We start from the raw sequence: 11,627 nt of genomic DNA on the forward strand, positions 1-11,627 counted from the left end.
TGTGAAATCGGCGCGCCAAGCGAAGCGTGCCATTCTTTTGGGGGCCGGCGACAATATTGGCAATCCACTTTCGGGGTAGTCTACCTTTACGATGAAACCGACTTGTTTTAGTTTTTCGACCTCGTCATTGATGGCTTTTGAAAGCGCGGGGATAGTCGGCGAGGTCGTTATCGAACCTGTCTAGCATTGGGGTTCACGTTTAATTTGGCAAGCGAGGTTAGGATCGATTCGAGCACATCGATGTCACGACCAAGCAAAACATCTTTATTCATTGATAAGAAATTTACAAGTTGGGATCGAGTGTGGGGTCGAGGTTAGCCCCCATATACAAACTTTAGGTTAGATCTTACGTGCCAAGATTCACTTTTTCTTTTTACGCCACCGGGGTTTTACAACCGGTGGCGAAGCACTATTGGCGACTCTCTTCCAGAGGGTGGAAGTGGAACTGGTGGACGATCGATCGGTGATTGATGGTGGAGCGACTTTTTCGGGCAAAGCGGCGAGGGTAGCCCCAAGCGGGAGTGGGGACCTGGCCGCAAAACACATTGAGGTCGCGGCTGCTATTGGCATCCGTGGCGGCGGCATGGGGCCGAGACGATCTCACGAAACTTTAATCGAAGCCAGCCGTCGCTGGGTCAAAGCTAGAGGTCTTCGCCCGGTGCATTGAGGACTTCGAAGTGCGAGTCACGGTATCGGCGTGGAAGAACTTCTGCTTGGAAGAGCCCAGTTTACGCTGGCGGTTCGGGGTTGGACTTCTCGCGACTAAGTCCGTGCCATTGTTAGTAGGCTGGAGGGCTCTGTATGGTGGGAAGCAATTCCGCGGCGAGTGCCTCTGTTGATTGGACACAGTTTACAATGGTACGCTTCAAGTTGATTGCTTCTAAAGCTCCATCATGCCTCGAGGTCCGGGAAGCGGAGAACTTGATGTAAAGTGGGCCAGTGCGATCTGCATCGATGAATCCAATCGTCCGGGGATGGCATTGTATGGTGACTTCTTTGTCGAGAACCAGAGAACCGAGTATTGCGGTGTCTCTTATCCTCGAGATCCCACCGATCTTGGTAAGATAATGTCACCAATGGGTCGGCTCGGAGCCATTGAACCCATAAAGGGGAGCGATTAGGTTAACGAAACGGACTTAGGGGAGGTTCATCTCTTGCATGGTGTGGTAAAATAAGATGTCACAGAACTGCCGGTCGATCGGACGCGGCTTGTTGTCCGGTCGCTGATTTTGACATGAACGACCAATCGTCATTATGAGGAAGGCGGACTTTGCTTAAATTCGGCCTCTGAAAATGATATCGCTGCTTGCTGCGACTGAACCGCAGCAGCGAGAAAGCTGCAAAGAAAAAAATGATAGACTTCACGAAGCGCCGACCCGGCGTCTTTTCTCTCGGGAAGAAGTCACGGAATCGTCCGGAAAGGTAATCACATGAATAGTCGCGAGCATTGTCCGCGATCGGACGAAGTCTTTTCCTTCTCGTGGCGAAACGCTCACGAACGTCCCTCGACCTGTGAGGGCGAGCACCAGATCCCTTAAGCGGTGGCGGTGAGGTGGAGATCGACTCACGATTACCGCGACGAGCCCGGCAACTTGTGCGCAGTCGCCATCGGGAATGCTAATGTAGTGTTTGATATAACCGGCTTCCACCAAGTCTTGGAGATAATGCTTGAGCCCCGGCATGCATCGGTTTCATGGCACTTTGCTTTATGAAATGCACAAAAAGGCTTGCCGTGTCGATCTGGGCTCACCGCGATGGTTGGCGGAAAAAAATGAAAGCGCGCTTAATCTTATCGATATGTGGACCGGGAGAACGTGTCGGGGCGATGAACTCTCTTTGTTATCGATCGTTACGAGCTCTTTGGGACATCGACTGGCGCTTCTTGCCCCCGAGGGGAACGATCCGAGACCGGCGACCTCATGGCTCTCTGCTAAACCATGGAGTTTTAAAGTTTCTTGCAACTTGATGTACTTATCCACGCGGCGTAGAGCTTCCGGACCGGTGTCTCTGGCGTTCCTTCATCAACGACCCTAGCTAGGTCGCTATTTCGCGCTCGGCAAGCATTGGAAAAGGCGATTGGCGAAAAGATTCTTTCAAGCCACTTTCCATGCACAGCAGCCAGTTCGACCTTGAACCGTCCTAGGAACTCACGCGAATAGTTTAAGCCCTCCTTGAATGATAATTGAAAGCAGAGAATCAAGATCGCCTTCTTCCGCTTTGTTGTGGGCGTCTTGGTGGCGAACAAATCGATAAAATTTGTTGAAAGTGTTTATAGAATCGGACTCGATTAGAAAGAACCAATCTAGAGCGCCATCCTTGAAATGGCTGGAAATAATCTGCAATGGAGATAATCGAACTTCGGGTGAGCTATAGAGTGCCAAACTCTGGATATAGCGAAACCACATCTTGACCGGGGCATGTCTTTGCCATCGTACATGGGAAAGCGTGGGTGGATAAAGTCGTGTGGAAGATTTTACCGAGGACCTCTGCGGTGAACGGAGATCTTGCGATCGTCTTAAGCATCTTGTGCACAATCTGTGGGAGTCCTTCTTCGCGGAGGTCCGCCAATCCTTTGGGATAACTTCGTTAAAGGCTGGCGATTAACGTCATTGATCTTTGTGTTAACTCCGTTTCCGACTTGTTGTTGGCGATAACTATCCACGAGCACGTAAAGTAGCATTTTCCTCCCCCGAAGGAAATGCTTTCATTCGTTATTCTAACTGGTGGGGCGAGGTTCTGAACTTGATCTTCTATGCTAACCATGCTTGGTGTAATGGAGGAGAGTTAGAAATAGATGAACCCGATCTAAAAGTGGCTCTCGATGTCGAAACCACGGCGGCGGCCAATGTAAAGGGTGTTTTAGCTTTCTCCCCGATTCTTGTAGAGGAGAGAACGAGATGGGTTTGGACTTTGGATGGGACCGAAATTATTTGTGAAGCGAACTGCCCTCACGTATCTTCTCGTTTTTCCTTTTGTTTGGAGAGAAGAATCGGGTCCGGCGTAGTTCCATTAGATGGTATTTATAGGATTCTCGAGGGTGGAGATCCTTGGAATCACGTGTACCCTTTATGTACAAATGTAGGGGTAGAGATCGTGAATGAGTCTTTGGAGTGGTTTTGGTGTGAGTCATACTCGATTGGGAGTTAGTAGGCGGTAGTCCCTATTTCCGGTGGTGGGAAATGCAAATAAGATTTTGCAATGATTACATCCGGTGGGGGCGTTACGTCTCGGCCAAGTGTTAAATCTTGAAGTATCTTTCGTTAAATTACCACCTACTTGTAAGAATTAAGCTCGAAGATCGGTCTTGGAGGTCGATCGCGTTGAGGTAAACTTGTGTTTCGTCGCAAAACACACCTATTTGTAAGGAGTTGCTCCTGATCGGTCTTGGAGGTCGATCGTTGAGGTCGCTTTTGTGTTTAGTCGCAATGTTCCTTAGTGGGGATATTGCTCCCCTACAAATAGCAGTTGGGTTCTGATGAAGACTGTTACTCCACCTTCATGGTACATGGTGTGGACAATGCCGTATTCTACTCGAACTGGTGAAGTCATCTTAGCTACAGAAAACAATGCTCGAAGTTTGTATTTGTACAACTTTGTTACTCAACAATTTGATACTGTTGAAGTTGCTGGACTACCTTCATATTTTATTGTAACCGATTACGTAGAAAATTTAGTTAGTCTGAAAAACTTGTGAGTTCGCTGCACTGTAGTCATTGTAATGGTATTGTTATGAGTTAAAAGAATGTTTTAAACTATTGCACGTGCTTTTAGTCATTTCATTTTTGTTGTTTAATTTTTAGTATTTTGAGTCCAAATTGTTTTAGTGTGCACAAATGTCTATATGCCCCTAAATGTTTTACTGGTTGGTAGTAGTATATGGTGAACGCCCAAGGGACTAATTCGGTTAGGATAACTGTTCTTATTTGGCAAGTCTCCAGTTTGTTTCCATTCAGCCAATTCACTTGTATCTTCATAAGAGAATTTTAGCTGGCAAGCCCAACAATCGGCCCAAGAAGCTAGTCAATCCTTTGATGTTGTTTTGCAAGAAGACCTGTTCTGAAGTAATTCCACTTTGTCGTCTTCCTTAATCATATGATGTTTTTAACAAGGTCTGTATTCCTAGATCCAAGGAATATATATATCCTATTGCAGGTTTGCTGCTGTGAAAAGATCATTCACTCTACCGAAGTAGACCGAGGAAATTGAAGGTGGGCTAGAAGCTTGGAGTGAGTACTCGATCCAAAATGGTTTTCCATTTAACATTGGTAAGATATATAGCATCAGTTCTTTTGTCATATGCAGATGTTAATCATCAGTGAATGTACTTCTTATTAAATCACTTTGTCATTGACAGATGAAGAATTTTGAACTTGAAAACCATGTGGAGAAATCGAAATCGAACAATCACCCTTCTTTTCTGGGTAAATTTTTTGTGACCAATGTAAAGAGAATCAGAGGACCAATTTTCGACCAGCATGATCTACATTCTTAGTAATGAAAGAGGAACACTAACTTCTGCTGCTACCATGCTGGACCAAGCATATATGCACAGGAAGGCATGCATTTTGTGATCAATACCCAGTGAATGATATGGTTGTCAAAGGCAAGCTCAAGTTGGTAAGATAGGGAACTTATCCAGTCATTAAGTTGTTTGCTAGCTTATTCAAAGTTTAAAATGCCTCATGGAAGTTATAATCAACTGTTAAAGCATATATAGATGCAGTACGCACTTGGTTGTAGGAAAATGGATTCATTAATTTCATAATTTGACTGTGGAAAGATGGATGCATTGACTTGGTTTTAGGGAGTAGGGACACAGATGCATTGATTTGATAGTAATAGGACTGCATCTTCCTTGTTGGTCGTTTTTTGGAAATGGAATAATGGATCCTTGGATACATCTCTGCAAGATGAAGATTTCGAGTTAAGCTTTCCACAGATTTATCTGTCATCCTCCTCATGCCTTCTTCCTGTAGAGTATGTATTTTGCTTTCTAAATAAGCTAGTTGAGTCCCGCTTTAGAGGATAAAGTTTGCGTGTTCTTGTTTTTCAAGATCCATTGTAGCATGTAAATCTTCAACTTGATGGATTCTGAATTGCATCTCCTTCTTTAAACCCAAGTGCATTTCTTCTAAATCGGTATATCTTCCTCAAGATCACCCATTTTTTCCTGAATACCTTGTAACTGAGAAACCAGAATGTCATTTTGCTGTGAGGAGGTCAGACTTATCATTGTCTAGAGATAGGCAGATCTCTTCCAAGCTCTTTGATTTTCCACGTACTCGCTCAACACGTGCATCAAAGAGAAAAAGTCTCCAGTAACGTGTTCTTCTCTGAGAGCTTTCCTATATTCCCATTAGTGGCCTCCAACTGTGAAATCAGGTCTTCCTTCTTGTTAACAAGGGTGAAATGTTCTCCCTGGTGATATTGACAAGTTTCTTCTAATGCCTTTACCTTTTCTCTTAACAATTCTATGTCTGTTTATGAGGTTGGAATCTAATTGATGAGTTTGCTATTGAATATGTGGATGAAAAATGGTGAGTGTATTTTGCAATTGCTAATCAGTAATAAGTTTAATGGAAAGCTAGGGGCAACAAATTTATCAGGGGATCTCGCTGGAGTCCTAATACAATAGATTCAATGACGGGAATTGTGTCTCCTTTTATATAAAAACCAGTTAGATTCATATGAAATAATTTATATAGAATTTTAAAATTATTAACTATGTGTTTACAGCAAGAGGCAGTACTTTTTCAAAATAAATGGAATAGAGAGGCTTTCAGTAATATTTTATGTAAGGTTGTCAACTAAGTACTTCCAGGGTTAGGAGTTCTAATTGTTCTCATCTTTATTTATCATGTTTTTCTTTTGGCCCTGGTATCTAGAGTGAGGAACTATCTTAAACCCAATTCCGTATTTAGTTACGTTTCTGAAGGAGAACACACTTTACCTATATGTATTACAATTAAAAGTTCATTTCTTAAACTTCTAAAAGTTCTATTTATTGTGTGATTCTAGGTTGTGTGATACTGTGATGTCGTCAGACATTCATAATTTTATTTGTATTTTGATAGCTAACCAGCTTCAGCTGGATGAACAAATATATGTTCAGGGTAGAACAAGTCTTTAATGGAATTACCGGCTTCAAGGTACTACTTCTGCTTCTGTAGAAACATCCGTTTCTATGTTACTTGTGTTAATGTCTTATACCAAACAGCTATTCTCATTTTACAGTACGTTGTCTCCAGAGGACGCACAAAAGGCTATGATTACTCCAGCGCACTTGAAAGTTTGCTTGTTTTGATGGGCTTGATGTCATAGTCATACATAACTATAGAGGTAGACATTTTTTAACTATTTTCCCCTTGAGCCATACTATTGTTTTTGCTTTTTAGTTTCTGGTTCTATTCCAACTTTCCTTTTGAATTAGTAAAAGAATTCCGCTAATCATGAATGATGCTGTTTCACATTGTGAATGCCTTTAATAGAAAATTGCCCCATGATATGTTTTATCTACAAACATTTTAGTCCTATGATTGAAGTATAATTCAAACTTTGGGCGCCAGTCTCATGTGTAATGGTGGTTATCATTTGCAAATTGCAAGAACTGGTTTATTTGTTTCCCTGGAAATTCCAGTACCATGTTGGAAACTTGCAGTTGCACTCCTGAGTCCTGACAACGACAGACCTTTTAACTATATTTATATATATATACTCTAAAGTTATGTCTTTACTTCTCATGTAGTCCTTGATTATGGCGAAGTTATATCACAGGTGGAGCTTTGGTGAACTTTTATTTTTTAACTTTTCATACAATGTTGCAAGATGCACTAGCAAGCCATGCTAAATAGCTTTTAAAACCAGTCTCTAATGCATACCTGGATTGGCTTTAATCCTTGTGATCAATAATTTCTTTGTTACTTCCTCGTTCCTTCTATTAATCTGGGAATTTTGAAGAAAATCTTCTCAAATGTGGTAAAGTTGCATGACAAATGATTGAAGCAGATAACCACAAATTCTAGAACAAAATGATCGTTGAAACCCATACTAATTCTTGACTTTCTGCTCCAATACGTTTCTTTTCAAAGAGCTCTGCATGACTACATGTATTAATTGCCCACCTTCCGAAAATCTATAGGAACAGGACTAATGAAACTGGGTAGTGGGGAGTGAGATATCTGCACCCTTCACCGCAAATGGTAGACATCATTTCTGTAGGCAAGGAGTTTCGTGTTTATGCTTGGAACTATGATGACCATTGTGCTGTACGTGTCTTCCAAGCAGGCAAAGTCTCTCATCCTTATGGCTGGACTGCCTCGAGGTTTCGGGCTTTCAATTCCTAGTGCCATCAGAAGCCCTCTAATTTTGAGTATGCAAGGTCATCATCGATCTACAAGACTATAATAGCCTATTCTAAAAACAACAGTCTACTATGGACCTCAGTTCTTAAAAAGAAGATGATCAGTTCCTTAAATTAATCAACTATTTGTTGTTTTTGATTTTGTGCTCTTCATTGAAACAGGGAAACATTATTAGTAACCCTTTTCTTGCTATCAACTTATCAAGCAGTCTACCACAGAGTAGAAGCCCGATTTGCCTATGTATTGGAAAACCAAGCAGCAAAAAGAAGTAGGCAACTAAATACAATACAATAGCCCAACCAAAAGCCCAACCAAACCGTTATTTACCCATCCTCTTTTCTTCATCACTCTTCCCTGAAAAAAAAACACAAAAAAAAAACAAAAATAAGCTGCTAGAAAGAACACAATGCAAATCTTTGTGAAAACCCTAACTGGAAAAACAATCACTCTCGAAGTTGAAAGTAGTGACACCATCGACAATGTCAAGGCCAAGATTCAGGTATAATAATTTTACTTTTTTTTTTAGTTTTTATAGGAATAGTAGTTTTAATTGGGAATAAAGTTTGTTTCTTTATCAATTTTAAGCTTGTTTGCATCCGTGGGATTTACTTATATTTGTTGAATTGATTCATGATTCTGTTATCTGCATTGTATTATGGTATTATTTTGGTCTTAAGTATTATGTGGAGTATGTGGTACATATACCCTTTGTCCACTTTGTGTGTCGAATTAGATTATCGATCGAGTATGATTATTTTGTTTTGATGTATTGGCTTATTTATAAAAGTGAAGTTGGCAAAATTTTATAGGCTTGTAGCACTAAATATTAGCTCAGAGTCAGTTTTTCATACCTTTGGTTGCGCCCTGTTACTTGGTCAATGCACCTGAAGCACCTCAAAGCACAATGTTTAGTACAACCAGTTAAGATATATTTGGTTGACATTTGGTGAAATGGAAGCCCTGTCTCAACATTAAAGTTTTTTCATTGGTCTGAGATTATTATGAAACATAATTAGAAATCATTTCACTGATGGCTTGCCGTAGTCATTTTTAGCTTCCTTGTGTGGTTACAACATTGGATTGATATATTTAAGATCTTTATTTGACTTTCTTGTTTTCACAATATGGATGTGTGATGTTCTTCAGGACAAGGAGGGTATCCCTCCAGATCAGCAAAGACTAATTTTTGCTGGTAAGCAATTGGAAGATGGTCGTACGCTTGCTGATTACAACATCCAGAAAGAGTCCACTCTTCACCTTGTCTTGAGGCTTAGGGGTGGGACTATGATCAAAGTGAAGACACTCACAGGCAAGGAAATTGAAATTGATATCGAACCAACTGATACCATTGACGGATCAAGGAAAGGGTTGAGGAGAAGGAAGGAATTCCTCCTGTGCAGCAAAGGTATTTAATCATATTAATTTTTTATGTGGAACTTTTATTGTTCTCAAAATCTCTTTTCAAAGAGCGATAGTAATAACGATAGTAATATAATAGTGATAATGATGATGAGGTTGGCGTCCAGTAATTGTTGTAATATAATACTGAAGGACTTGGAACGCTTCATATATCTAGATCACAACCGGTTCAGATGTGTATAAGAGTAAACTTTTAATATATCTTGTCACGTCAGTCTTATCAATGGATCATTGTTATTCTCTGAACATCTTATGTAACATCCTTAATTTTTATCCCACTTGAAATATTTTTATGGTTTTGACTTTTGAGTGATCCCTTACTTGAGGATCCATGTATTACTGTATCGTGTGTATTTCATTTGCTAATTTTAGAAACCTGGTCTAAAACAAATTTGATAAAGAAATAAAGTACTTCCATGTGTAATCGATTAATTGGAATCAAAGAGCAAGCAAGGACCTTTTTTTTTTCGGTTAATCCTGTTCTTTAAAGAATAGTTGTACTTTTTGCTGATAACTAATACAGTTACACCATTTACTTTCTCTGGTTACAGGCTTATTTATGCTGGAAAACAGCTTGCAGATGACAAAACTGCCAAAGAATACAACATTGAAGGTGGTTCTGTTCTCCATCTTGTGCTCGCCCTGAGAGGTGGCTGTTTCTGAAGTTTTTATAGACAATGAAGGGAAACTAATTATGCTTGACTGACACGTTTTGTTGATGATATGTTTCAGTACATCATAACACAGTTCACCTGCCTTTGTAGTTTCAATAGATTGAATGTATTTATGTCTATGCAGTGGATACTGAGAAGAGGTCTTCTTGATTTTCCTTTCGTTACTCCTTTTGCTACTGTAGTGGTTATGAATGTTCCGAGGGAGAATGCCCTTACAATAATGCTGCAGTCATTCAGCACTCGGATCATTCTGCTTACAGTTACAGAATTTGTGCCAAGTGTGGGTCTTTCCTCTTGAAACAATGACCTAGAAAAACTGGGGAAAAAAGAACAGAATTTGCAATGAGTAAAAGAGCAGTAGTATAGTCCCATTGATTGGCCTAACATTAAATTTTGAAACCCCTGTTTTTTGGGTAACGAGCTCAAACAAAGGGGTGTTAGTAAATGTAGGTTCGTTCATGTGGCGTATACCATTATGCATTGCTCTAAATTAAAATCGACCTGTAAAGTTAAGCACCCGCCTACCAATTGACAAACTTAATTTCTTGTTGATTATGCAGAAATGGAAAAAGCTGAACTGAATATCATCCTGCGCAATATGTAATGCTTACTGGGATGATAAGTGCACTGAAATACACATGGGAATCGTACCTCAATGCGAATCGGTTAGGAGTCCATTTAGGGAGTCGACATATAATATGAGAGATATAGTCAATATGGTTAGAGATAGAATCATTTGGACTAAGACTAAAGAAGGTAACTTCTCTCTTAAGTCCCTTTTCCTATGGCTTCCAAGCTTAGTAGAGATGACGGTACTTCTTCACCTGAGGTAATTGTTTCCAATAAGCAGGAAATTCTGGAACCTTAATATTCCTCATAGGATGAAATTCCTCGTGTGGAAGTTAGTCAGAAAATGCTGCCGACTAGAGATAATCTCAGAAGACGTACATATGCAGGAATGCAAGATCAGTGTGTCAACTCTATTGACCAATAGACAATAGTGGTAGATGATGATCCACATACTTTCTTCCCTAACTTGTGGTTGGACTCCTCAGCAGCGGTTTGCTTCTCCTCTGTCTATTAGATATCATATTGACTTGCTTGCTGAACATCACTGTTTAGATATATGCTCCTGATTGTTTTCCTTTTGCACGCAGGTAAGGTATTTTTATTGATCAGTTGGAAAGAATGTTACACAGAGAGAGGGGCGCCGCAACCCTTAGAGAGCACAACTCAAAGAACATAATTAAGTAAACCTATATATAGTGTAGTTAGTATATATGTTCTATGAGGGCATTCCACATGTTTAACAAAATCAGGCCTAGTACATCATGTCCAGACTCCAGGCAGGATTGTGAACACATCCTAAAGATTGCTCATGAAAAACTTCTTTTGTTTGTTTACTGATTGAATCTATTTGGAAGTCTCACAATGCTTTAATCTTTCAACATACTTTGCCTGACATACAAAAATGCTTGCAAATGTACGTGTACGGAAAACTGGACTGAATGGTGTAATGTGATGAAAGTAAGTACAAACTACTTATATCGAACCTGATTCTGTTGAAAGGTGATCAACTGAAGACAAATGGATGGTACGGTTAGACACCAATATATATGGTACTTAAATATAGGGCAACCTTTCTGCAATACTGTTTCGAAGTTATTCATGATAAAAAATTCAATAATCGATTTTGAGTACTCCGTGTATCGGTATAACTATGGATGCTGAACTGATGAATGGGAAATCGTTCGTAATAACATTGGTTTATGGTTCTAATGATAGAGATAAGAGAAGAGAGCTATGGAGGAGTTTGATTCAGGTATCGTACACAGTACAGAAAACATGGGTTGTAATAGGAGATTTTAACTCAGTATTGAATGGGCAAGAAAGAGTAGGAGGGACGGAGACAAGACCGTATCACTTCCAAGATTTGCTGAATTGTGTAACAATGGCTGGGTTAGTCGACTTGAAATATTCAGGGAACTTCCTAACATGGAGCAATAAGCAGACAGTGAGGCTATGGAGGAAACTAGACAGAGTCATGGTCAATGCGGAGTGGATAAATGAGTTTGGAGATACAAAAGCAACTTTTAAAAACCCGGGAGCAACATCTGATCATTCATCAATGGTGGTGGAAACGATAAAAACAAAAGGGCAATGTAAAAAGTCA

The 11,627-nt window shown here is 40.3% G+C and overlaps 2 long non-coding RNA genes and 1 pseudogene across 3 annotated transcripts; all 3 read left to right on the plus strand.

The window, feature by feature from the left end:
• The first annotated feature begins 4,492 nt into the window (after positions 1–4,492).
• LOC147483136 (uncharacterized) lies at positions 4,493–6,365 on the plus strand. The gene is made up of 3 exons (XR_015205751.1): positions 4,493–4,617; positions 6,075–6,149; positions 6,235–6,365. It is a non-coding gene; the product is annotated as an uncharacterized LOC147483136 (long non-coding RNA).
• Positions 6,366–7,690: 1,325 nt separating this feature from the next.
• LOC147483137 (ubiquitin-NEDD8-like protein RUB2) lies at positions 7,691–9,604 on the plus strand (annotated as a pseudogene). Its single transcript, XR_015205750.1, has 3 exons — positions 7,691–7,860; positions 8,508–8,766; positions 9,332–9,604. The product of XR_015205750.1 is annotated as a ubiquitin-NEDD8-like protein RUB2 (transcript).
• Positions 9,605–10,304: 700 nt separating this feature from the next.
• LOC147483138 (uncharacterized) lies at positions 10,305–10,886 on the plus strand. Its single transcript, XR_015205752.1, has 2 exons — positions 10,305–10,514; positions 10,612–10,886. It is a non-coding gene; the product is annotated as an uncharacterized LOC147483138 (long non-coding RNA).
• The last annotated feature ends 741 nt before the right edge of the window (positions 10,887–11,627 follow it).

The sequence above is a fragment of the Coptis chinensis genome, chromosome 8 (assembly GCF_015680905.1).
Source record: "Coptis chinensis isolate HL-2020 chromosome 8, ASM1568090v1, whole genome shotgun sequence".
Taxonomy (NCBI): domain Eukaryota; kingdom Viridiplantae; phylum Streptophyta; class Magnoliopsida; order Ranunculales; family Ranunculaceae; genus Coptis; species Coptis chinensis.